This window comes from Gracilinanus agilis, chromosome 4 (assembly GCF_016433145.1).
Source record: "Gracilinanus agilis isolate LMUSP501 chromosome 4, AgileGrace, whole genome shotgun sequence".
Lineage (NCBI taxonomy): Eukaryota > Metazoa > Chordata > Mammalia > Didelphimorphia > Didelphidae > Gracilinanus > Gracilinanus agilis.
This window is the reverse complement of record NC_058133.1, coordinates 242468999-242495989: the sequence shown is the minus strand read 5'-3', so window position 1 is coordinate 242495989 and position 26991 is coordinate 242468999. Positions and strand designations below refer to the sequence as shown.

At 39.2% G+C, this 26991-nt stretch overlaps 1 pseudogene; it reads left to right on the top strand.

Moving 5' to 3' along the window:
• Positions 1-1572: 1572 nt before the first annotated feature.
• LOC123246261 lies at positions 1573-25300 on the top strand (annotated as a pseudogene).
• The last annotated feature ends 1691 nt before the right edge of the window (positions 25301-26991 follow it).

Here is a 26991-nt window from a genome sequence, read left to right as displayed (position 1 = left end):
ACCTGGTGTTCCTTGGGACTGTGCAGGCTAACTTTGTGCTCTCTTCTCCTGGAATCAGACACAAGCATTAATCAAAGTCCCATAATATTTAGCAATCAATGGTAGGTTTCCATAGTCTAAAGCTTTTAAGTATCCATTGACATTAGAGCTAATGGACATTTTAAACTTATCCTAGTACAAAAACAAACAAACAACAACAACAAAAAAACATTAATACTGGTAATATGTGCTTCAAGTACAAAAAAAAGAGGGAAAAAAGAAAACTCAAATACACTATTTCACATACAAGGAAAACAATAATAAAATTTTCTTTTTAAAATAAAAATACATAGTTCACAATCAGTGAAAAAATGTCAGCCACATAGAGGCAGAATACAAAAGTTTCTTATCCAAAAATGAGATCCATTTCTTTTTTAACTTGCCATGATCCATAGTGTGAGTGCACATGATTTTCACCAAGTAACAGCTTTTTAAAACAGCAGTACAGCATCTAATGCACATTTGAAGAAGTACCAAAATACCCAAAAATCACAAGAGTACATCAACTTCTCCCAAGGTTACTAATATAGGTTTTGTCCAACTAGTATATGGACTTTTATAATGGTATTTTCTCCAGTCCAGGCATAGGACAGTAGAAATAAAGATAGTGCACCAGAATATATAGCTAATAACCAAAACACAGTAACAGAAGGTGCTCTCCTTACATGTAAGCAATGCATCCAAGAGTCCTTTTCTCCAATTTTGATAGCTGTTGGAGTAGTTAACAAGATTTTCAGTGGACCTTCCCAGGCAGGCTGAATTGCTCCAGTGCACTGGAAGTTCTTTATGTACCCTTTGTCACCTGGGTGCAAGTCATGGAGTGAGAAGTCTATAGATCCTCCTTGTACAGTAGCTCCAGATTCATGGAGTTCTCGCAACTTGATCTGTAAATCCTGTATATATGAGGTAATAGAAGTATCATCCTCCTCCCCCAGTAATGATGTGTATGCAGGAGAAAAAGGGTTATCCTGCATAGGGGATGTCCAAAAAGCATCTCAAATGGTCATATGTGTAGATCTCTTCTGGGCCTGCTACAAAGATAAAATAGAACGAATCTCCATGCACAATTTGCCAATCACAATTTTAAGATCTCTATTCATTTTCTCAACTTGGCCTTAGCCTTGGGGATGGTATGGTACATGGAATTTATCCCCAAACAAGTTATCCTCAAACAAGAATAAATCTGAGACAAAACCAAATCAGTAAAAGGAGCTCCCCTAGTCTGAATCAATTTGTGCTGGCAGGCCAAAGCAAGGAATAATTTCTTTTAAAAGGACCTTGGCAACAAAAGCCACTGAGGCCCAAGCAGTAGGAAACACTTCAGGTCATCTAGTCAGCTGATCCACTATGACCAGATGAAATTTATACTGTCCAGCATAGTGATTAGATCAATTTTTAGGTTCAAAAGGTGTAGGATTTAAATTAATGTCCAATACTCAAAGTATTGTATTTTATAAAGTAGAAGTAAGGGAAAAAATAAATCTAACAAAACAGAACCACTTGACTAAGTTTTTCTAACTGCTCAAAAACTCCATGTCCACAGCTGCCACCACAGGAAAAGAAGACAGCAAGAGGCGGAACTACACAGAATTTTATATCCTGCCTATGTCAGCATATAACGTCATTCTGGATCTTTTGGTGCAGTGTATGGCTTCATGGCACCTCCTCCAAACAGTTCACTTTTTGGATTCGGGAACGTAGCAAGTTTCTTATCCTAAAATTACTCTCAAACAAGAAAAATTTTTATAGATCTAGAATTATACAACAATTATATAATTCCCCCCCTGAGGAGGGTGTTGACAAACACACAGATCACCCATGGCTGAGTTATGAAGTATATGAATCAATTGTTAAAAGAAAGTCAAAAACGTTAAAAAAAAAAAAAACCAAATGGAGGAAAAGGAAAAAAATCAAAATTAAATAGTATATAAAAATTCTGAGTAAGCAAGAATAAGCCTATAACAGGTTCTAGAATCAGGGCCCAATAAAGTGATTTATGTTTCACAAGCCTGTAGGACCATTGCAGCAATGTGCACTTACCCAATCAGTAATCAGGACTACAGAAGATTGCCACACTTATGAAAGAAAGAAAAAAGTGACTTGATTTTTAGCAGGAAATGGGAAATAGCATTCCCTGGTCTGATTTTACCTTTGCTCTCAGGGATAGGGGCCAATATTCAGCCAAACTGAGGTACTTTTCAGAATATGGCACGGGGAAGACCCACGTCTGATGTATGTCAAACAGTCACAACCTCAAACCCCAACACAAGTCCTCTGTCTTGGTGCAGATTCTCATCAATCCCACTGGGGTTGGTTTGTCTCTTTGACTTTGTGCTCATGAGCACTGTGCAGATTAACTTTGTGCTCCTTGGCACTGAGCAGTGGTTCTTTTGTGATCCCTTCTCCTGGAATCAGACACAATTATTAAGTGAAGTCCCATAATATTTAACAAGCAATGTCAGGTTTACATAGTCTAAAGCATATGGGTATGCGTTAATATTAGAGCAAATGGATATTTTAAAATTATATTAATGCAAAATAAAAAAAAAATTAATACTGGTAACATGTGCTTCAAGTACAAAAAATGAGAAAGAGAAAAATCAAATATATAATTGTACATTGTAAGAATAAACAGAGCCAGTAACCAATGTTATGGCAGAGGGGGGAGAGAGAGTCTATGAGGGTATTTAAATAAAAGGCAGGCATTTGTTGTTTTAGGGTGTCTAGATCTGCAGCAGTGAATGGCTTATGTCTTTTTATATGGAGAAATCCAGAATCTGGCTGCAAAATCATGTGATCAATGATTGGCAATATTGGTACAGCTGGTGCTGTTGCCCCTTTCTCTATTTTCTTTGCTGTGTCTGTATGTGACTCAGCTGTTTGTACTGCTATTTCTATTTTGTTTCCTGCTGTGATCCCTTTTCCCTCTTTCAATTGAGCATTCTTTTCAAGTAACTTTGCTATCTCCTTTCTTAATGCCATTATCAGTTCAGTGCTATCATCCTTGTGTCCTAGCAATTTGTGCGCTAAATTTTTTAAGGACCAATAGAAATGGAGGAATGAGATGATTACTGCAGTTGTGGTTGGTATGAAAGCAAAGATCCAACCTATTTCTAGCTTCAACCATTGGCATGAGTCATATATTTCTATGATTCCCATTATATAGCCTGGGATCACTACTATCCAGAAATTATAAATCATAGTCAAAAAGTTGTATAGTAACGTAAGGATTCCCATCATGGTACAAATTGTTTTCCCCACTGATGGATCCTTAGTACCAGTTTGAATGTAAAATTTTTATGGTACTGTCTTTTTAAATTTTCTTTGCTTGACTAAGTTTGTCCCCTTTCCTATGCTGTAGCTGGGACAAAAATGGCTGCTGTCTGGTTCAAACAGAGGCTTTTTTTTTTTCAGAATTATTTAGGTTCTTTACCTAAGCTGGTTCTGCCAAAAACTATAAGAATAAAGAGAACCAGTAACCAATGTTATGACAGAGGGGAGAGAGAGAAAGAGTCTATGAGGGGAGATGCTCTTCTAGCTCTACCCTCTTGCCAAGTGTGCTCTGGCAAGACTTCGAGGGGGTGTCACCCCTAAACTGGGTGACCTGGATGGTTGTGCCACCCCACAGGAGTTGGGGACAAGGCTTCTCTATAAGAGGAGGTATGGGGACCCTAATTCGATCCTGAATGAGGGTGGGTTCAGGTAAGCCTCCCCTGAGATCAGTCAACTTCACAGCAGGGGGTCTGGCTCCAAGATGGAGGCAGCCAGACCAAGCTGTGATTTCCCTCCCCCTCATCTCTCAGGCACATTGGAACGCTATCTGACTAATGAATGGCTTTTATTAATCACAATTCAGGGATTGGGGAAAGGGTTGAAGGGCAGAGGGATTTTGGGGTGCACTCTTCTCTATTTCTATGGGGACCATCACTCAGGTGGGAACCTTTGGGGTTCCTGCTCCCAAGCATCTCCCCTTGCCACTTCTCATTCAGTTTCTATTTCTATTTCTATCATTTCTATAATTGCAAAATCAAACTGGAAAGGGTCTCTCAGCAAGGTTGGGTAATGGGGGAAGGAGCCTAAGAGATGGCTCCCAAAATGGAGTCCCAAACTTAGCTGTCTTGATGATTGAAAGTCTTGCTGGGTGAGAGGCGATGGGATGCCTTTGACCAGGAAATCAGGGTTTCATTGTCCAAAGAAGGATCCTCAGGAAGCCTTCAGAACTGGATTGGAGCCGAGATGTTCTCCTCCTCCCTCTCTCAGTCCTCCACCAGAAGTTCTCCTTCTCCTCCTTCCTCCAGAGAATTACCCAGAATCCTCTCTGGTCCCAACTGTCACCAACTGTCACCAATAGCCTTCTTCTGGCTCTTTTTGTCCCATCCCCCATCCTTACAACATACAAGGAAAAACAATAAGAAAAATTTTAAAAATCAAAAATATATAGTTCGCGATCAGTGACAGACATGCTGTGTTTGCCCAAAGAGAAGCAGAACGCAAATGTTTCTCACTCAAAACTGAGATTCATTTCCTTTTTAACTTAGCTATGATCCGCAGTGTGAATGTATATAATTTTCACAAAGAAAACAGCTTTATTTAAAAAAAAAGTAGTATAGCAGCTAATGCACATTCAGGAAGTACCAAAATCCACCAAATCATAAGAGCACATTTAAATGACAATAGTAAACAAACCTGCTATCATTAGGATTCACATGAGTCTCTATAGCCATTGAAGCTCATGGATACTTGTCACATGTTCTCCAAATCTAGCAAATCTTTCAACCTTGGCTGAGATATTTTTAACAAAGTCTATTACTGCCATCATTCCAAAATTTGTCAGAAAAGCCCAGAAAAAAATTCACAAACCTCTGTACTGCTCATGAAAACCTTTTGGGTCTAGAATGTCACCAAGAATCTAGATCAGTGATGGGCAAACTATGGCCCACGGGCCAGATGTGGCCCCCTGAAATGTTCTATCCAGCCCCGTGACATTATTCCTAATCTGATGAATACAATGAGTAGGATACAATACTTCAAATACAATGAAATACTTCGAATACAAACTTTGAAAGAGTTGCCTTAGAAAGAGACTGACAGATGAACATTTCCTTTCCTTTGGACCCCTCTTTAAACATTTATTAATATTTATATTTTAGAAAAGTTAACATGGTTCATGATTATGCTCTTACTTTCCCCTTGACCCCCAGACCTCCCCCACTCCCCTGGCCTATATGCATTTCCACTGGTTTTAACATGTGTCATTAATCAAGACCTATTTCCAAATTGTTGATAGTTGCATTGGTGTGGTACTTTCGATCCCCTATCATGTCCTCATCATCCCATGTATTCAAGCAGTTGATTTTCTTCTGTGTTTCCTCTCCTGCAGTTCTTCCTCTGAATGTGGATAGTGTTGTTTACCATAAGTTCCTCAGAATAGTCCTGGGTCATTGCATTGCTGCTAGTACAGAAGTCCATTACATTCTATTTTACAACAGTATATCAGTCTCTGTGTACAGTGTTCTTCAGGCTCTGATCCTTTCGCTCTGCATCAGTTCCTGGAGGTCTTTCCAATTCACATGGAATTCCTCCAGTTTATTATTCCTTTGAGCACAATAGTATTCCATCACCAGCATATACCACAATTTGTTCAGCCATTCCCCAATTGAAGGGCATAACCTCTTTTTCCAGTTTTTTGCCACCACAAAAAGCTCAGCTATAAATATTTTCATACAAGTCTGTTTATCTGTGATCTCTTTGGGGTACAATCCCAACAATGGTATGGCTGGATCAAAGGACAGGCATTCTTTTATAGCCCTTTGAGCATAGTTCCAAATTGCCATCCAGAATGGTTGAATCAGTTCACAACTCCACCAGCAATGCATTAATGTTCCAATTTGGCCACATCCCCTCCAACATTCATTACTCTCCCCTTCTTTCATTTTAGCCATTCTACTAGGTGTGAGGTGATACCTCAGAGTTGTTTTGATTTGCATTTCTCTAATTATTAGAGATTTAGAACACTTTCTCATGAGCTTATTGATAGTTTTCATTTCTTTATCTGAAAATTGCCTATTCATGTCTCTTGCCCATTTATTGATTGGGGAATGCCTTGATTTTTTATACAATTGATTTAACTCCTTGTATATTTGAGTAATTAGACCCTTGTCAGAGTTTTTTGTTACAAAGATTTTTTCCCAATTTTTTTGTTTCCCTTCTGATCTTGGCTACATTGTTTTGGTTTGTACAAAAGCTTTTTAATTTTATGTAATCAAAATAATTTATTTTACCTTTTGTAATTTTCTCTAACTCTTTTTTTTTAAACCCTTGTACTTCGGTGTATTGTCTCATAGGTGGAAGATTGGTAAGGGGTCAAGTGACTTGCCCAGGGTCACACAGCTGGGAAGTGGCTGAGGCCGGGTTTGAACCTAGGATCTCCTGTCTCTAGGCCTGACTCTCACTCCACTGAGCTACCCAGCTGCCCCCCAATTTTCTCTAACTCTTGCTTGGTTTTAAAATCTTTTCTTTCCCAGAGATCTGACAAGTATACTATTCTGTGTTCACTTTATTTATAGTTTCCCTCTTTATATTCAAGTCATTCACCCATTCTGAATTTATCTTGGTGTAGGGTATAAGATGTTGATCTAAACCTAATCTCTCCCATATGGTTTTCCAAATTTCCCAGCAGTTTTTGTCAAATAGTGGATTTTTGTTCCAAAGTTTGGGCTCTTTGGGTTTATCATATACTGTCTTGCTGACATCATTTACCCCAAGTCTATTCCACTGATCCTCCATTCTGTCTTTTAGCCAGTACCATACCATTTTGATGACTGCTGCTTTATAGTATAGTTTAATATCTGGTACTGCTAGGCCCCCTTCCTTCACATTTTTTTTTCATTATTTCCCTTGATATTCTTGATCTTTTGTTACTCCAAATGAAATTTGTTATAGTTTTACCTAATTTAGTGAAAAAGTTTTTTGGTAATTTGATAGATATGGCGCTAAATAGGTAAATTAATTTCGGTAGAATTGTCATTTTTATTATGTTAGCTCATCCTACCCATGAGCAATCAATGTTTTTCCAATTGTTTGGAAAGTGTTTTGTAGTTATTTTTGTAAAATTCCTGTGTTTGTTTTGGTAGATAGATTCCTAAGTATTTTATGTTATCTAGGGTGATTTTAAATGGTGTTTCTCTTTCTACATCTTGCTGTTGTGATGTGTTGGAAATATATAGAAATGCTGATGATTTATGTGCATTTATTTTGTATCCTGCATCCTTGCTAAAGTTGTTGATTATTTCTACAAGCTTCTTACTTGATTCTCTAGGATTTTTTAAGTAGACCATCATATCATCTGCAAAGAGTGATAGCTTACTCTCCTCATTGCCTATTTTAATACCCTCAATTTCTTTTTCTTCTCTAATTGCTACTGCTAGTGTTTCTAGTACAATGTTAAATAATAGAGGAGATAATGGGCATCCTTGTTTCACTCCTGATCTTATTGGAAAGGCTTCTAATTTATCCCCATTGCATATGATGCTTGTTGATGGTTTTAGGTATATACTGTTTATTGTTTTTAGGAAAGGTCCTCCTATTCCTATACTTTCCAGTGTTTTCAATAGGAATGAGTGCTGTATTTTGTCAAAGGCTTTTTCAGCATCTATTGAGATAACCATGTGATTTATGTTTGTTAGATTGTAGATATGGTCAATAATGTGGATGGTTTTCCTAATGTTGAACCATCCTTGCATTCCTGGTATAAATCCCACCTGATCATGGTGGATGATCCTCTTGATCACTTGCTGGAGTCTCTTTGCTAGTATTCTATTTAAGATTTTTGCATCTATGTTCATTAGGGAGATTAGTCTGTAGTTTTCTTTCTCTGTTTTTGATCTACCTGGCTTTGGAATCAGTACCATATTTGTGTCATAAAAGGAATTTGGTAGGACTCCTTCTTTGCTTATTATATCAAATAATTTGTGTAGTATTGGGATTAGTTATTCTTTGAATATCTGATAGAATTCACTTGTGAATCCATCAGACCCTGGCGATTTTTTCTTAGGGAGTTATTTGATGGCTTGTTCAATTTCTTTTTCTGATATGGGATTATTTAGGTATTCTATTTCTTCTGCTGTTAATCTAGGCAATTTATATTTTTGTAAATATTCATCCATATCTCTTAGATTGCTATATTTATTGCCATATAATTGGGCAAAATAGTTTGTAATGATTGCCTTAATTTTCCCTTCATTAGAGGTGAGGTGTCCCTTTTCATATTTGATACTGTCAATTTGGTTTTCTTCTTTCCTTTTTTTTAAATTAGATTGACCAGTACTTTGTCTATTTTATCTGTTTTTTCAAAGTACCAGCTTCTAGTCTTATTTATTAATTCAATAGTTCTTTTACTTTTGATTTTATTAATTTCTCCCTTGATTTTTAGTATTTCTAATTTAGTTTTCATGTAGGGATTTTTAATTTGATTGCTTTCTAATTTTTTAAGTTGCATGCCCAATTCATTAATCTCTGCCCTCCCTAATTTGTTAATATATGCAATCAAAGATATCAGTTTCCCCCTGAGTACTGCCTTGGCTGCATCCCACAGAATTTGGTAAGATGTCTCATCATTGTCATTCTCTTCAATGAAATTATTGATTGTTTCTATGATTTCTTCTTTAACTAGCTGGTTTTGGAGAATCATATTATTTAATTTCCAATTAGTTTTTGATTTGCCTGTCTAGGTGTCCTTACTAATTAATGTTTTCATTGCATTATGATCTGAGAAAGTTACATTTATTATTTCTGCTCTTTTGCATTTATTTGCAATGTTTCTATGCCCTATTACATGGTCAATCTTTGTGAATGTACCATGTGCAGCTGAAAAGAAGGTATATTCCTTTTTGTCCCTATTTATTTTTCTCCACATATCTATTAAATCTAATTTTTGTAGGGCTTCATTCACCTGTCTTACCTCTTTCTTATTTATTTTTTAGTTTCATTTATCTAGATCTGAAAGAGGAATATTTAGATCTCCCACTAGTATGGTTTTACTATCTATTTCCTTCTTGAGCTCTACCAGTTTCTCCTTTACAAATTTGGATGCTATGCCATTTGGTGCATACATACTGAGCAATGTTATTTCCTCATTGTCTATACTGCCTTTTATCAGGATGTAATGACCTTCCCTGTCTTTTTTAATCATATCTATTTTTACTTTGGCTTTATCAGAAATCATGATTGCCACTCTTGCCTTTTTTTCTCATTTGAAGCCCAAAAGATTTTGCTGAAGCCCTTATTTTAAACTTATATATGTCCACCTGCCTCATAGATGTTTCTTGTAGACAACAAATGGTAGGATTTTGGTTTGTAATCCACTCTGCTATTTGCTTCTTTTTAATGGGTGAGTTCATCCCATTCACATTCAGAGTTATAATTATCAGTTGTGTATTTGCCAACATTTTGGTGTCCTCCCTTAATTCTATCCCTTCTTCTTCCAGTGGTTTGCTTTAAGCCAGTAACCCTTGTCCCCTCCCTTGATTTACTTCCCTTTTTACCCCCTCCCTTATTATTCCCCTCTTTTTATTTTTAAGGCCTGATGAATTCCCTCCTTCTTCTTCTCCCCTCCCTTTTTTGACCTCCCACTCCCCTGCTCCCCTTGGTTTATCCCTTCTGACTTTCTCAGTAGGCTTAGATAGAGTTTTATATCCCAATGGATAATATATCTACTCTTCCCTCTCTGGGTTGATTCCACTGAGAGTAAGGTTTAAATATTACCTCTTAATGCTCTCTTCCTCTCCTTCTTATAATAATATTCATCCCTTCCCCTTCCCATGCCTTCTTTGTGTGTAATAGAATATCCTATTTTTCTTATTCCTTCAAGATTCTTTTGGTGTCCTCCACTATTCACTCCCCTCTTTCCCTCCCACCCATATCATCTTAGACCATTTAGTATTCCAACCTCTCCCTATGAATAATTCTTCTAATTATCATAATAGTGAATGCTATAATGGTGAACAGAGTTCACTACAGAGAATTATACATAACATTTCTCCATATAGGAGTTCCACTTATTAGATCTTATTGAAGCCCTTAAAGAGGCAAATATTAAAAAATATGAGTTTTCTTACTTTCCCTTCTGTTTCTTATTTACCTTTTCATGTTTCTCTTGATTTTTGTGGTTGGATATCAAACTTTCCATTTAATCCTGGTCTTTTCTGTGCAAATGCTTGGAAATTTTCTATCTTGTTGAATGCCCAAACTTTCCCCTGGAAGAATATAGTCAGTTTTGATGGGTACGTTATCCTTGGTTGTAAACCCAATTCTCTTGCCTTTCTGAATATCATATTCCAAGCCTTGCAGTCTTTTAGTGTGGAGGCTGCCAGATCCTGTGTGATCCTGATTGGTGCTCCTTGATATCTGAATTGTCTCTTTCTGGATTCTTGTAAAATTTTTTCTTTTACTTGGAAGCTCTTGAATTTGGCTTATATTCCTGGGGGTTGTCTTTTTGGTGGCTAGTGTAGAGGGTGATCTATGGATCCTTTCAATGTCTATATTGCCCTCTTGTTGTAGAACTTCAGGGAAATTTTGCTTAAAAATTTCTTTTAGTATGGAGTCCAAATTTCTATTAATTTCTGCTTTTTCAGGAAGACCAATGATTTTCAGATTGTCTCTTCTAGCCCTGTTTTCTTGATCTGTCAATTTCTCATTGAGATATTTCATGTTTCCTTCTATTTTATCAGTCTTTTGAGTTTGTTTTATTTGCTCTTGCTGTCTTGATAGATCATTGGCTTCTACTTGCCCAATTCTTGTCTTTAGAGACTGGTTTTCTGCTACAAGCTTTTGATTTTCCTTTTCAGTTTGGTCTGACCTGTTTTCCAGCTGTTTGATTTTGGTCTCCAATTTGCTTATTAATTCTTTTGATTTGGGGGCATCTTTTTCTAATTACCCAATTCTAGCCTTTAGAGACTGGTTTTCAGCTACAATATTTTGGTTTTCCTTTTCAATCTGGTCATTTCTGGTCTTTGATTTACTTGCCTCACTTTCCAATTGTGAAATTCTGCCTTTTAAACTGTTATTTTCTTGCCAGATCTCTTCCATCTTTCTCATGATCTCAGATCTGAACTCTTCAAGACCTTGTGACCCATTTTCATTGTTTTGGGAAGGTTTGGATTGTTTGTTCTCCTCTACTTTTTCCTGTGTTGTCTGGATTTTTTCTGTGTAAAAGTTGTCAAGTGTTAAAGGTTTTTTCTTCTCCATCTTTCTCTTCTGGTTTTCCTGATGATTCTGGCTTGCCATTGTAAGCTGAGTTCCGTCTCATGTTTATGCTCGCGCCCAGGATCTGTCTGCGCTCTTTATACTCCTGAGATCTCAGGTCTAGTTGTTCTGTGACAAGCCTCCTGGTGGTCTCCTTGCTCGTTCTTCTGCCTGAAGCTCCTTTAACAGTCTCAGGGAGCTGCTTCCACATTCAAGCATCTCTCTGCACTGGGTCCCCACTCAAGGTCTGCTCCTGCCCTCAGAATCAGCCCCTTTGTCCGCGCCTTAGTCTGTGCCTTAGTCTGCACCTTAATCTGTGCCTTAGTCCACGCCTTAGCCCGCGCCTGTGTCAGCCCCTTTGCCTGCACCTGGGCTCAGGGTCTGTGTTCAGAGTCTGTGAGTTCTTTAGCCTCTTGGGGGTCTTAAGTCTTGCTGCTCTCAGGAACAAGCCCTGGTGAGCTGCCAATGACCTAATGGGTGCCCCAAACTTGCTCTGACTCGTGTGCTGGCTTTGGAGCTGTAGGTGGTGTGGGATGTGGGGGAGGGGGTTGCTCCACTCATGTTTTCGTGAGAGCTGTTTCACCCCTTTATAGCATGGAAATGCCCTGATTCCACGTACCTTCAATGCTGCGTCCTGCTGTGGGGTCCCTTCTTTCCTCTGGATTTGTTTTTATGTCTTCATGAGGAGTCCTATATGCGTGGGTTAGGAGAGGTCCAGCAGTTACTTTTTACTCTGCCACCATCTTAATCCCGCCTCCCTGGCCCCCTCTTTAAAAAGTTTGCACATCACTGATCCAGATCATTCTCGTGGAAGGGTAGAGTAAGCTGAAGAATTACAAATATAAAAAACCATTCAGAAGCTACTAGACTACATAGACTCACTGGCCATTCAGAGGTACCACACTCCCTAGGAAAAACTTTACCACCTCCAAATGAACCTCACTCCTATGGTATGAGACTATAACAGCCGTAAAACGCATGTCTTTATATGTCCCATCCATTGCAATGCAGAGGCAAGGAATACAATAATGAAAATCACTTCAGATGTCTTATCCATTAAATTTTTATAAATGCGGAGGTAGGGAATAAAATGGTTCAATAGCACTTCACTTCAGCTAATAAATGAACCCTTACCTCTTGTTACAAACAACTCAGAGGTAGGTAATGATCAGTCAGAGGTAGTGGTGCTACTAAATATCTAAAAATCATTTCTGAAGGCCCCTTAAAATCAATTTAAATTTTTAGGTCATTAAATTCTCCAAAGGTTGCATACAGGTTGTAATCAGTTTGTTGGAGTTCATCCATCATCATCAATGTGATAACAAAGGCAAAAAGGCACAAAAGGCCAGTTAGGCAACATGTGGCCTTCATAGATCAGGTGACAAACCCAGCATCCATAAAGACCTATGGTTTTGCCATGGAAAAGGGTTTGTGCAAGTTGCTTATGGACTTTTACAGTGGTATTTTCTCCGGTCCAGTCATATGGGGAGGTACAAATAAAGACAATGTAACAGATTATATAGCTAAATGGCCAAAACACAGTAGCCAAAAATGATGTAGGGTAACAGAAGATAATAGATTAGATCAATGTGTGTACTTAAAAAACAAAATTAAATCTTAAAATGAACAACCAGCAAATACAATATATTTGACAGGATATACAGGCACTGAACTAAAGAGTCCTTTTCTTCAATTCTGATACAGAGAATTCACTATTTAGAGGAGAACAAACTCAAACAGTTAACATCCATAAAACAATGGGTCTGAAAAAGCTTAAAAATTCACCTCCAGACTCTTTAAGGTTCTTTCCCTCCCCAGAATCATCATCCATATGGATTCCTTTGGTCACACCTCTGGGGTTCCCCATACCTGCATTGAGCATTGTGTGGACTAATCCCATGTTGGATGTATTGCAGGTACAGGGCAGGCCAAATGGCAAAGGGGTGTAGGGAGATGAATCTCCCTCCCTGAATCTCAGGATTACTCAAGCTAATTGCAAGGACTAGTGCACCAAGGAACAGTAGTAAAAGAAGATATCTCAAAAATTTGAGCTGTGAGAGCTCTGTAATGCTCTTCTGGAAGGGAAGCTGTTTGAGATAGGTAGGAAACTGGGCCATGCTTGCAATTCTACTTTTTAAATTGGTTGCAAATTTACTTCCTGTTTGGAAGATAACCTTCCTTCCCCTACCCCCTAGGGGTAAAAACCCCAGAGAATTGCTTGCTTCCACTGCCACGTGAACAGGGAGCAAAGAGGATACAAGTGTCTCCTTAGGTAAAAGCCTAAAAGAAACTGTTGCCTAAAAGAAATACCTGGGCTTTGCATTCAGGTGTTAGCAATGCAAGGGAAAAAGGGATTAATACTTTACCAGCCATAGCAACAGCAACAACAGGAGCAGTAATAGTAGGAGGAATGGCAAGGGTAAGGACCACCCAGACAGAAGCAGCAGCAGTTTGAGTTCCCTGAATAGGAAGGGCAAGAAGGACACGTCAGGAGAAAAGTGGTTTTTTAAATTAAGGGTTCTAAATCTCACTTCTGGTCACCATGAATATAAGATTTAAATTAATATCCAACACTCCAAGAATTATATTTTATAGAAGTTATTAATAATCACTTGAAGTAGAAGGAATAAAAAGGAAATGGAAGTAAAAAAAACCCTCTAATTATTTAACAAAATTAAGACCATGTGACTAAGAACTCCTTGCCTGCTTAAAAAGTTCACTCTGCCAAAACCTTGCCAGGAAGAGAAGAGAGCAAGAGGCAGAACAACTCAGAATTTATATCCTGCATAAAGCAGCACATAAAGAGAAGAGGAAAGTGAGGTTTGGGGAATTGTAGTTCTAGCATACAGATATTAATTACATAGGATGCCCATCGAAAGCTTTACCACAAAAGGTATGCTGATTGAATGCTTGGCAGGTAGGACAGGCTGTACACACTTTGGAGGCTATAGTAGTTATGGCAGGGGCTATCTATACTCTTTTTTTCTATCATTTTTTCATTTATTCTACCTGTTATTTCTTTTTTTTTAAACCCTTAACTTCTATGTATTGACTCCTAGGTGGAAGAGTGGTAAGGGTGGGCAATGGGGGTCAAGTGACTTGCCCAGGGTCACACATCTGGGAAGTGTCTGAGGTCGGATTTGAACCTAGGACCTCCAGTCTCTAGGCCTGACTCTCAATCCACTGAGCTACCCAGCTGCCCCCTATCCATACTCTTTTAACAGAGTCCATAATGCCCTGGGTACCAAAGTGACCATATTTGTGAATGGATTGGCAAATCTGGTGATAAAAAACTTCTAGGAAGTAGGTGTTTTCCTTCAGCTAATACCCATACTCCGTTCATCAATTTTGCTTTAAATTTATGCTTCCCTTTCCCACTTCCTTTTCATTATAAGAAAGGGACAAATTTAAGTCATCACTAGTTGCCAATGTTAAAATTAACTCAGGCCCTTCTAAGGCCACTAGCTTTGCAGTGGTATCTACCTGGTCATTTCCCTTTGAGACAGGGTCAGTGCCACATGTATGGGCAGGGCAATGAACTACAACTAGGACTTCAGGGAGTTGAAGTGCAGAAAGAGCTTCATTAATAATTTTTGCATTTGCTATACATTTTCCAACTGAGATTAAAAATCCCTTTGAGCTCATTGCATGATATATTCCAAATGCTTAGAATCTGTGTAAATTGTTGCCTTCTTGTCTTTGGCAATCAGTTCTGCATTTTGAGCACTTATATTTGGGGGCAGTGAAGCTGACCACAGAACAGCAAATTCTGTGACTACAGCAGCTCCAGTGTAGCATATGCTATCCCTCATGAAAGAAGAACCATCAGTGAATAAGACTAAGTCTAGATCAAGAGATTATCTTGAGGCTTTTCTGCCATGGACGCTAAAGATTCACAACTGTGCAAAGGTTCTCCTGACACTGGCAAATAAGGAAGCAAGGTTGCATGATTAAGAACTGAGAGCATTTTAAGGTAATATTCTCATTACCTAACAAAGTCACCTTGTACCTAGCAAGTCTCTGATCAAAAAATGCCTGTGTTCTATGTCTTAGCAACAATGCTTCAACTTTGTGTGGGCACATTATGGTTAAAAAGCATCCAAAGACTAAATCAGCAGATTTAGTTACTAGCAAGGCTGTGGCAGCTATGCCTCTAAGACATGATGGTGCTCCTGAAGTTATTGGGTCCAGCTGGGCTGAATAATAAGCAACCTGGCATTGAGTGGGTCTCAAAGTTTGAGTTAGAAAACCTGAAGCTACCCCTCTCTCTTCATCTATACCCTTAACTTCCATCTTGGAATCAATACTCTGTATTTGTTCTAAGGCAGAAGAGTGGTAAGGGCTAGGCAATGGGGGTCAAGTGACTTGCCCAGGGTCACACAGCTCGGAAGTATCTGAGAGCAGATTTGAACCTAAGACTTCCCATCTCTAGGCCTGTTTCTCAATCCACTGAGCCATCCAGCTGCCCCCCTCAGCTATTTCTTAGTGGAGGGTGCACTCAATTTATGAATATCTTCAATGTGCTTAGGGGAAATGGAGCAGGCACCAGCAGTTAAAATAAACCTTAAATATTTAACTTTGGGGAGATACCACTGAACCGTTGCCTTTGAGACTTTGTGGCCTCTCTTATGCAGCTCCAAAAGGAGATGCTTGCTGTCTTCCTGGCATACTGTGGCATTTGGTGAGGCCAAGAGCAAATCATTTGCAAAGTATATCAAATAGCTCTCCTTAAACTTAATATTTGCCAAATCTTGTGTTAAAATCTGTGATAACAATGTTGGACTGTCTATGTACCCCTGGGGAAAATGACACCTGGGATCCTTTCCAGGTGAAGGCAAATATATTCCTGGAATTCTCATGAATAGGGATTGAGAAGAGAACTGAACACACATCCACCATAGTGAAATATTTGGCTGTGTTGGGAATAGAGGAGATAATTTTGGCTGCATTTTAAACCACAGAATGCCTCTTTATGACATGATTATTTACAGCCCTTAAATCCTGGACAAATCTATAGATAGTTTTTCCATTTGGGCCTAATTTTGGCTTTTTTACAGGTAGGATGAGTGTATTATATTCAGATTTGCATGGAATGATTATTCCTTGCTCAATTAGTGAATCTATCTACTGGTGTAATTCCCTCAATTGTCTCTTGTCATAGAGGATAGTGATGAATGGAAGGAGGTGGACCACCTTTTGTTTTGATTTGAACAGGAACAGCTGAATTAAGTAGGTCAACATTGGAAGATGATATGGTCCAGAGAGACTCTGCTGGGATTTGAAAGGTGGGAGTCTCCTTCATCTCCTGACTATATGAATGAAGAACTGGGAACAAATTTAAGGATTCCTCAGGCAAGTCTAGTGACATAGAGTCATCTAGAGAGCAAGTTATTGTGGCTTTAAGATTGCATAAAATATCTATCCCTAGCAAATTAATAGGGGAGCTAGGCATCACAAGGAAAGAATGTTCTACTGAGAAGGGGTCTCACAGACACCATTTAAGGGGAAATCTTTGGGACCTTTAGGGGTGGCCCTGAAACCCCCACTACATTTAGTGAGCCAATGGAATCATAAGCAGAATCAGGTGTACTCACCATACCAATTTGGAGGCTCTAGTGTCCACAAGGCAATCATAATATGTATTTCCAACTTTCAGGTTTACATGAGGCTCATCACTATAGGAGGGGAGAAATAGATAGGGATAACTGACATTAAAACATCAGGGTCTGAGAAATCAAAGGTTTCACTCTCTGATTCCAGTGCCCTCCCCCCCACCTTCATAAAGATCCTTGCGTATTTCTCTAGGATCCCCCATGCTGAGGGGCATTTTCATCCTGATTATAGTGTGGACAAGCCCCACTTTGGATATATAGTTGTTGGGTGTTATTAGGATAAATTAAGCCATAGGGCTAATGGAGACTATTTGGGGTAACTGGGATCTTAGCAGCTAAGGACAGGGTAAAAATAGTGGGTAAGGTTTCTTTAAGGCCAGGCAGAATCTTGCGAAGAGTTCTGGTTGGAATTCTGGGTAGCCTGAGTCAGTTGGGGTTTTTCCAACTGCCAACAGACTCCTGGAGGATTCCCTATGAGGAGGTTGGTGTTTCTGTTCCCCAGAACACGGAAAAAATCTAGAGGCAGGGAAAGGAGGAGAACAGGTTAGAATTTCTGGGATAAGTTTGTGGGGTGATCAATAGAAAAGAGAAAAGGAGATACTGTTTTTCCTTTGTGCAGCTGCTGAGAGGGCCAAGTCATTTTGAGGCCTGGTCAGGCCTAAAAATCCTAGCTAGGCCTGGACAGGCTGGCAGTGGGCAGAGAGAGTGAATAACCGAACTGATTTAAAGCTGAAAGAGATCTCAGGAGACAGTAAACTTAAATATATAACTAAAAGGATTACTAATTAGCATAGCTTATTTAGTATAGATTTTTTGGATTTTAGTTATAAATTTAAAAGGGTTTAAGGAGGCTCAGGGGAAACCCTGATCAAGAAGCAGGTCATTGAGGACTAGTGGGACTGGGATAAGTTTAGATCCCCTTTAAGATTAGGGAATCATTACCTTTCCTCAAACCTTTTCTAATATTTATTAAATAGAGGGTTTTTTATATCTGTCTCCAGCAGTTATCACAGGCTCAAAAACTGTTACAGTAGCCACAAACTATTAGGCACCTGCCCGATCAACTACAAGCAGTAAAGAAGATACTATATCCCAATTTCTCCCCTTAACATTCCTATATTAACATTCCTGACTGTTCCTATTGTTAGAGTATTTTGGTGTGTTATCGTTTGCCTCATTTGGATTATCATTTCTATAATTGTTGTTATTTCTAATCACCTGATTCCACTTCTTACAGTTCATCATTATGTGACCCTTTTTTGCACAGAAGTGACATGTTAATGATTGATTTTTGGATTCCTGCAAAGGGGCAATGGCCACTGCTTGACCTTCTTTTTCTTTTTCAAGTCTTTCAGTTAAAGCTTTTATTTTCTTCCTTAATGAATTTTTACTAATTCTTTACTAATTTTTAACTAATTCATTGGTCTCATCATTTTTCTGTTCATGGCCTTTAGATACATAAACTGTGACTCTCCTCAATTCCTCAAGAACCATATTAAGCCATTTTGGGCAGTTTGTCTTAAAATAATCTTTGATCACTTTGCAAGTTATTTACAAACTGTCTCCTAATTTGCCTTACATCTCTCTCTTTGTAGAGATCTAGATTTATGTATCTACTTATAGTAAGATTCATCTCAGTAAGTCTATCTATAAACTGTGAGGGAGTTTCCTCTTCTGATTGCTTAAGTCTCTCAAACTTGGTCCATGTACCTGGCCTATCAGAACAATCTATCATTGCTTTTAGTACTGCCTCTCTATCCTGGCATAGTTGTAAATAATCTCCCTCAACATTAATGTCCCATCTAGGGTCTTGATCCAGCCAGTGAACTGCTTTATTTCCCCAGGCCTTATTAACAAGAGAAACAATTTCATTTTTCTCTCTTTCTGTCAAAAGGGCTTAGAACAAAATTTGCACATCCTGATATGCAGGATCATATATACGAAAAATGTTGTTAAGCTTCTTAATGATTACTATATTCATCTTCAAAAGAAGGGGCATTTTGCTTGAATCTCTAAATATTGGGGGGGGGGTAAAGGTGTGTGGTATCTAAAGGAAATGATATCTCCATCCTTATTTAAGGTGGGAATTTCCCTTAAGGGGAATAGACCTTTAACGGAATTATTTGTGGTTTTGGTCTCTTGCCTGCATGTCTGTGTTGCTATGGAGTAAGTAAGGGGAGGGATGGGGGAGGAGCAGGTAATGTGAGAGGGAAGGGTTAGTCTGGGGATGGGGAGGAAGGCCAAGAGGACTTGGGGAGAAGGGACAGAGGAGGGTAGGGTGGCCAGGAGCTGCACAAGGTGAGAGAGGAGGTATTCAACCTTAGGCATAGATGGGGAGGAATCTTCCTTTTGCATCTTGAGATCACTCAAGATTTTTTCAAAATTTTCTTTTTAGGCCTGTAATTTAAGTAGGCTAGCTTTCTGTTTTTTATTCTTGATGAGAAATAAATAAAGTGGGAAATATCCAATGGAAAAAAAAAAACCACTCCCAGCAACAGAATTAAACAGAGCCAATCTGAATTTGTAAAGCTTTTCTAACTCATTAAAATTCTCTGGGAATAAAAACTACTGTTCCCTTAGAGTTTGAATCACACTTGGTAGCATCATTACTCCTCAAAAAAGTTCTATGGCTTTTGATTACAGGGAATTCAAAAGACACTTTCTTGAAGGTAAAAAATTTCAGGAGTTAATTAAGAGATTTGGAAGAGTATTCTTTCTTTCCCTCCCCACTAGGGGCAAAAAATGCCAGGGAGAACAAAAGGGTTTTTGAGTAGAGAATACAGGCTCCACCTAATGTTTGGGTCAGGAAACCCCAGAGGCTTATTTCTAAAATCCTGGCTTCAAATCCACTGACCTACTAGCTGCTCCCCTGCCCCCCCACCCCGCCTTTATGCTGGGTTTAGGGTATAGAGGGTGGCATGGGAGACCCCTGTGTAGGCTAACCCCTCAGTTTCTACCCTCTCAGTCAGAATCATGAAAACCCCCAGGGTCAGCTTAAAAATTAGCTTGGAAGTTAGGAGGGGTGGGCAATGTGGAAGGGGCTAATCTGCTCACTTCACTGCTCGTCTAAAAGCCTCCTCAGCTGCAAACTGGAACTTCAAGAGGCTACCCCATGCTTGAGACCCATGTGGGGGGTGGGGTAGGGGTGTAGCCACAACTGGATGCAGAGGGCCAGTGCTAGCTCAGCTGTTAGCAATATAGGGGAAACTTATACTTTACCTTCTGCTCTAGAGATTCGGGGAATCAGTCATGGGAGGCAGCAGTGTGGGAGCAGCGAGGGTGTAGTGCTGTGGTGGGGTGGGGGTGGATCACAGGAGGGAAGGGCTTGGACTACCAGTGACTTATCCATTTTGGCCAGAAGTGAGTGAGCAGAGATGCCACTACTCATCTCTCATAGTGGGTGGGTCCCCACCACCAGGAAAACTCCCTGTTTTTACTCAAAGGCTATCTTAAAAGAAGATCAAGGATTCTGTCTTCTGAAGTGGCTTGCCAAAAAATGTAAGATTAAAATTAATATCCAATAACTCCAAGTATTATATTTTATAAGGTTATTAATAATCACTTGAAGTAAAAGATATGAAAGGACAAAAGTAAAAGCCTGAATAAAGGCAGCTTTCCCAACTGTGCTCATGGGAAAAAAAAGTGAGGGTGGAGCTACAGAAAACTTATATCTTCCCTATGTTAGTACTGTTAAAAGAAAAGTTAAGTTTGTCAAGGGCATGGGCCAGCAGAATGCAGGATTCTGGAATTCTGTGGGAGAGAGCTGGGCTATTGGGGAGAGACAGTTGGCCCTTAGGTCTGTGGCTTTTCCCTCAGGGGTTTGACTGGCTATTCCCCTGTGGCTTTCTTCCTGCCTTATCTTCCCATCCTACCTGCAGCTCTGTTATCCTGCTTTCCTGTGACTGATTGACATCTGCTGAGTTCCTGTGCTGATCCTGAGACATCTGGCAGCTGATTATGAGACCCAGCCTAGATTCTTTTGGATCTTGGTCCATCTTTGGGTCCTGTCAGACTTACACAGACCCTTCCCTAAAAATCTTCAAAGGGGGGTTTAGTGTTAGTTTAGCTTAGTGCAGGAATTTGGTTTTAGATAGTGAGATGAGGAGTAGAGTAGGAAAATCACTGAAGAAATCGCTACACTCTGTGTAGAGATATTTAGATTTGGCAGGGCTTAGGTAGTTAGCATTAGAGATTAATTCCTTTCTAATCTTTCCCTTGCTAATTAAACCAATTTTTATTTAACATCTTATTGGTTTGTGTGAGTCATCTTAGTCTCTGGCTCTGCCTGCACTAGGCTTGGGAGGCCTTCCCAAAACAGGTTAATTTTCTGTTACTAGCCCTAAGCAATCATCAAAACCCATTCCCTGAACCCACCAACATTTCAGTAAGTAACATGAGAAGGAACATGGGAAGTTGGGATTTAGAATTCTGGGGAGCAATTCCTATTTTCACAGGATCTAAATTCATATTTCATTGAAAAAGTTGAGGTCATTTGCAGACAGCTCCCTTTTTCCCCCCTCATCTCACATCACTCAAATTCTTCTCCTTCACTCTGGTCTTGGATAAAAATATAACCTCCTTGACAAGACCAAGCTTTCTTCTCTTCTCTTACCATCTCCAGCAGATCTTCTCCATTCTCATCCCTAATCTCTCTAATCTCCAAACTGTCCCTAATCTGTTGGTTCTGTCTCAGCTGCCTACAATCATCCTTAAATAACTAAGGTTCCCTATTTTTAAATAACCTCCAGTCTCTTCAACAATTCCTCTCTTTTTTGGCTAAACAGCTTTCCATACTAGGTGCCTCCACCTTCTTACCTCTCACTCACTTCTTAATTCTCTGAAATTTGGCTTCTGATCTCATAATTAAACTGAAACTTCCCTTTCTAAAGCTTAACAGTGATTCTTTTATTGACAAATCTAATGGCCTTTTCTCAGCCCTCATCCTTCTAGACATATGTGCATCTTTCATATTATTATCACTCCCTCTTTCTGGATACTATAGAAGTATCAAATATACAATATGTCTCGCACCCTACATTCATGAACAGTGACTATGCCTTACATCTCTTTTTATTTCCCATGAATATAGTGTAGGAAGTTCCCAACAGTAATAGAGTTCCCAGCATTGATAGAATCTACCAGTTCTTTCCTCTCTTCCCAACCTTCCAAAAGCTAATGTTGACTTCAAGTCCAATAACTTACTTGACTTGCTACACTTAAAATCTTGAACATTATCAAAATGATTTCCCATAAATACTGTCAAATTCCTTTAATGCTAACAACTTTAGCCTTTCTCCTCAGCTATACAAGGGAATAGATTATCCATTCATAGTAGGAATATGTGTTGATGTTTCAAAAATCAGTGACATTCAAGGATGTGGCTGTGGAATTTATCCTGGGAGAATGGAAGTAGCTGGATCATGCTCAAAGAAATCTGTATAGGGATGTGATGTTGGAGAACTATGGGAATTTGGTCTCATTGGGTGAGATCAGTTTCCCCAATATCTACTTGTTAAATTGTTTTCACTGCTTCATTTGCTAGAAGTAGTTGTGGGAAGTCATCAAACACATGATGTTTAGCACAGCTCATCACTGGTTCTGAAACCCACATGGCAGGTGCCAGAAGGATTGTTATTCTACTCAGTTTCCCCTATGTGACTCTTTTCTCACTGACATTCCCTTTTACTGAAATTATTGAAATCAATATCCTTACTCAGCCTCAGGGAAACACAGAAAAACAATACAAGCTAATGGCAAGGCCATCCACAGACCTCTCACAAACCCCTAAGTAAACCCCTAAATAAGTCCCACCCTTATATGTTATAATACAGAAATTCCCCTAGAAGTCACTTCACAACAAACCAGCATATAGTGAATTAATGTTAAAGATTTTAAAACTCTAACTTAGATTCTCATACACAGATGCCTTCAAAAACAGACAAGAACAGTCTCCAAGTTTCCCCCCTCCCTGATTTGAAAGTTAACAATGGATGATAAATGAGGAAATTGCCCTCAAAGGTTGGTACTTCCCATTCCACTGACTGGACTGCTTTCTCTACCCCATAGCAAAGGAGACAAGTAAACACACCTTGAAAAGTTGTTAGTAACAAAGTTGTTAGTAATAAGGTTGTTGGTAACAAGGTTGGTGTATGACTTGTTCACACTCTCCAAGAAATGACATATGTTGATTATAGAATATCAATACCAACCCTGTATGTAACCATATATAACCATAAGAAAAGAAAAGGTATAAGTAAAGAAATCAGCAGATGGCACTAAAACAGCCTCTGTGAATACCATCTAAATCTCTGGCTGTGCTCATTCAATCGTGCCTACGCCACTATGCCCCCAAGTTTCCTGTTCTATGAAAGCAGGCCTTTTGCAAGTAGTAGTAGTAGTAGAAGACTTTCTAAGGAGGCCCACCTCTAAATCTGTGATCCTGAGGTAAGAAATTCTTGCCTATCATTTTATGGTCCCAGGTTAATGGAATTTGTGTTATTTCTAGGTGAAAAGTTATTTATAGAGTTTGAAATTCTTGTTCTTGATGATAACTTTATGCACTCTCTATTTCCAAAAGTCCAGAGATTTCCCCAAGATCCCAGTGCAGAGGAGGTCCTTCACACATTACCTTTTGATCATCTTATTATGTTCACTTTCCCCTAAAAATCAAAAGGCTGATGCTAATCTTTAGAATGTCCTCCCCCTCAAGTGTGTAAAAGGGAATTCTTGGTTCTCTTTGAGTTCACGCTTGTGGAAAGAGAATTTGTACCCCTACTTAGTACCTCGCTAAATTGTGAGGACAAGATTAGCTCTCCTTTGTCTACCTTTTGATGGAATCAACACAAGCTTGAACTAGGTGGAGGAGCTCACAAACCACTTACTGAGTTTACACCTTACTTGATGCTAGGTGAGAAGCCAGCAAGATACTTAGAGAGCTCCACTTTTTCCCCCCCAAACTCAAACAGCCAGAAACCTAAGAGTTCACACACTCAGAAAGGTGTGAATCCAAAGGTGACAATTGTTAAGGGAGAAACCAGGGAAAGGTGCCTTAAACAGTAAATATGGGTCCAGGTGGGTGTGAGAGACAAGAATGACAGGAAGGGGCCCAACAAGTAGGGAGACTAAAGTTTAACAGCAAAGGGTTGTACTGAATTGGCTGTTAGGTCCAACTGCCACTCTGAAGCACCAAGATTAGGCCTATGGTAATCAGCAAAGTAAAGGCAGGAGTTTATAAGTTAAGGCAACACATTTAATCAAGGACAAACTAAGATTAAGGATGGGAATAGGGTTTACTACATTTAAAAGCTAAGGGAAAACCACAGGGGCAGGGGAAGGACTTGACTACAGTTTCCTATGATCTAAACAAGACAGGGCCCAAAGAAAGCTGTACTGGAGTCACAAGGGAAAAGTTCCTCCCAACCTGGTTCCAGCCAGGTTTGGTCAACTTAGCTGAGGACTTGAGGGTGGCTTTACTTGGGATCTCACGGCTAATCCAGGGATGGTTTCAGGATGCCAGGAGTCAACTCCACCAGAACAGGTGATCCAAGGTATACAGGTAGGGAGAGATAGTTTGCCATGCTGTCCACCAGATCACAAACCACTTCCCTACTCGGTGCTGCTCTGCAGGTCTGATGTCCTCTGCTGTAAGCCTTCACCACTCTCAGGATCCCAGGGAATCTGGATACAACTCCCCTAGCTCTGAAATCTCCCAGGGTCAGCAAAAGTTTGTGCCAACCACCATGGAGTCCTTCTCAGGCACAAGCCACTTCCTCCTTCCCCTGCATTCCATTCAGAATGTCCATGACCTCCAGCTAAGGCTTTTCCTAGCCTGCTTACACACCTACTTTTAAACTTATGCCTCTTACATAACTCAGACAATTTCAAAACTGTGATTAGCCCTCATGAAAAGGGGCAGGGACAGGAAACAAACCACCATAAAAGCCATGAAAATCCCTGAGCAGGGACGCTAGTGAAGGAGGCTAGGAGAGAGTGAACTCTAAGAAGAGAGTCACTCCAAGAAGGAAGTTAGCTTCAAGAAGAAGGTTGGCTCAAAGAAGAAAGTTAGCCTCAGAAGTCACCTTCAGCTCCAGTCATTGTCTTGAGTGAGTTTTCCCTTCCTGTTTTCTGGAGATAGTTTAATTCTGATTGAAGGTTAACAAGTCCTGGCTGAACCAAGCACTGGAACAATATTTAATTAGATAGGTTAATGTCTTTTCTATCCTTTTGTACTTTCACTCTTTCTACCTCTTATAAATAAAAGATTTATAATTTTCATATATTTAGCCAAACTATTAATTTTAACACTTACAAGTACAAACATTCATGCCACATTTCTTTCCCCATGCATAGGGTTTTCAATATTTAAACCTGATGTGATTGTCAACTTGGAGCAAGGGGAAGAGCCATAGATCACAGTCACTAGTCCAGGTGAGTAATAATAGCTGTGGCCGGTTTATAGGTGAGGGAGTCAAGTCAGAAAGCATTTATGACTATGCCAGATACTGTACGAAGCACTGAGACTACAAAGCAAGCAAGAAAACTTAAATACGGTCCCTACCCTCAAGGATCCTACAATCTAATGAATGGGAAAGGTGGAAAGGGAAACAACATACAAACAGCTATGCACGAACAAGATATGTTCAGGATAAATTGGAGACAATCTCAAAAGGAAGGGTACTAACATTAAGGAAGTCTGGGAAAGACTTCTTGCAGAAAATAGAATTTTAGCTGAGACTGGAAAGAAACCAAGGGAAATAGGAGACAGAAGCGAGGAGGAAGAATTCCAGGCATGGAGACATAACATATATCTTTTGGTTGGGAATCTCTCCTAAAGCCTCCTGCTTTTTTTTTCTCTCTTAAAAAGATTTAGAATATTTTCCCATGGTTACATGATTCATGATTCCCACCCCTTTCACTCCCCCTCCTGACAAGAAATTCCGCTGGGTCATACATGTATCATTGTCCAAAACCTACTTCCATGTTATTCATATTTACAGTAGAGTGATATTTTAACATCAAAATCCTAATAATCATATCCTCATCAAACTACATGATCAATCATATTTTTTCTTCTACTTTTCTGTTCCCATAGTTCTTTCTCTTGATGTGGATAGCGTTCTTGCTCAGAAGCCCCTCTGGATTGTCCTGGGTCATTGCTGCTTGTAGAAAAGTCTACTACATTTAATTGTGCCACAATGTATTAGTATCTGTGTACAATGTTCTCCTGGTTCTGCTCCTTTCACTCTGCATCAATTTCTGGAGGTCTTTCCAGTTCACATGGAATTCTTCCAGTTCATTATTCCTTTCAGCACAATAATATTCCATCACTATCAGATACCACAATTTGTTCAACCATTCCCCAATCAATTGACAACCCCCACTCATTTTCCAATTTTTGGCTACCACAAATACCACAGCTATAAATATTTTTGTACAAGTCTTTTTCTTTATTATCTCTTTGGTGTAAAAACTCAGCAGTGGTTGGGTCAAAGGCCATCTTTTAAAGCCCTTTGTGCATAGTTCCAAATTGCCCTCCAGAATGGTTGGACCAATACACAATTCTACCAGCAATGTATTAGTGTCCCAATTTTGCCACATCCCCTCCAACGTTTATCATTATCTTTTGCTGCCATATTGACCAATCTGCTAGGTGTAAGGTTTTAATTTGCATTTCTCTAATCAGGAGGGATTTAGAACACTTTTTCATCTACTTATTTATAATTTTGATTTCATCATGTGAAAACTGCCTATTCATGTCTCTTGACCATTTGTGGATTGGGGAGTGATAAAGCCTCCTACTTTAGGTTCTATTCTCAACCACTTTTGTCCATTATCAAAGGCAGAGATATCTCTTTTGCTATTCCTCAACATAAATCCCTTTCCTCTTCTGCAATCTTGATCTGTGATTTCTTGCTTTATTTTCTGTGTGCCTCCTGGATATCACATCATTTAGATAACTTAAATCATATACATAACTAAATTTGACATCTTTCTCCAAAGCAGTTTCTGATTCCCTCTCCAGCTTGCTCATTTCTATCAACGATTCTATGGCTTTTTAAAGTGTAGGCTAGAAACTTGAAGAGAAAAAACTTTCAATGTT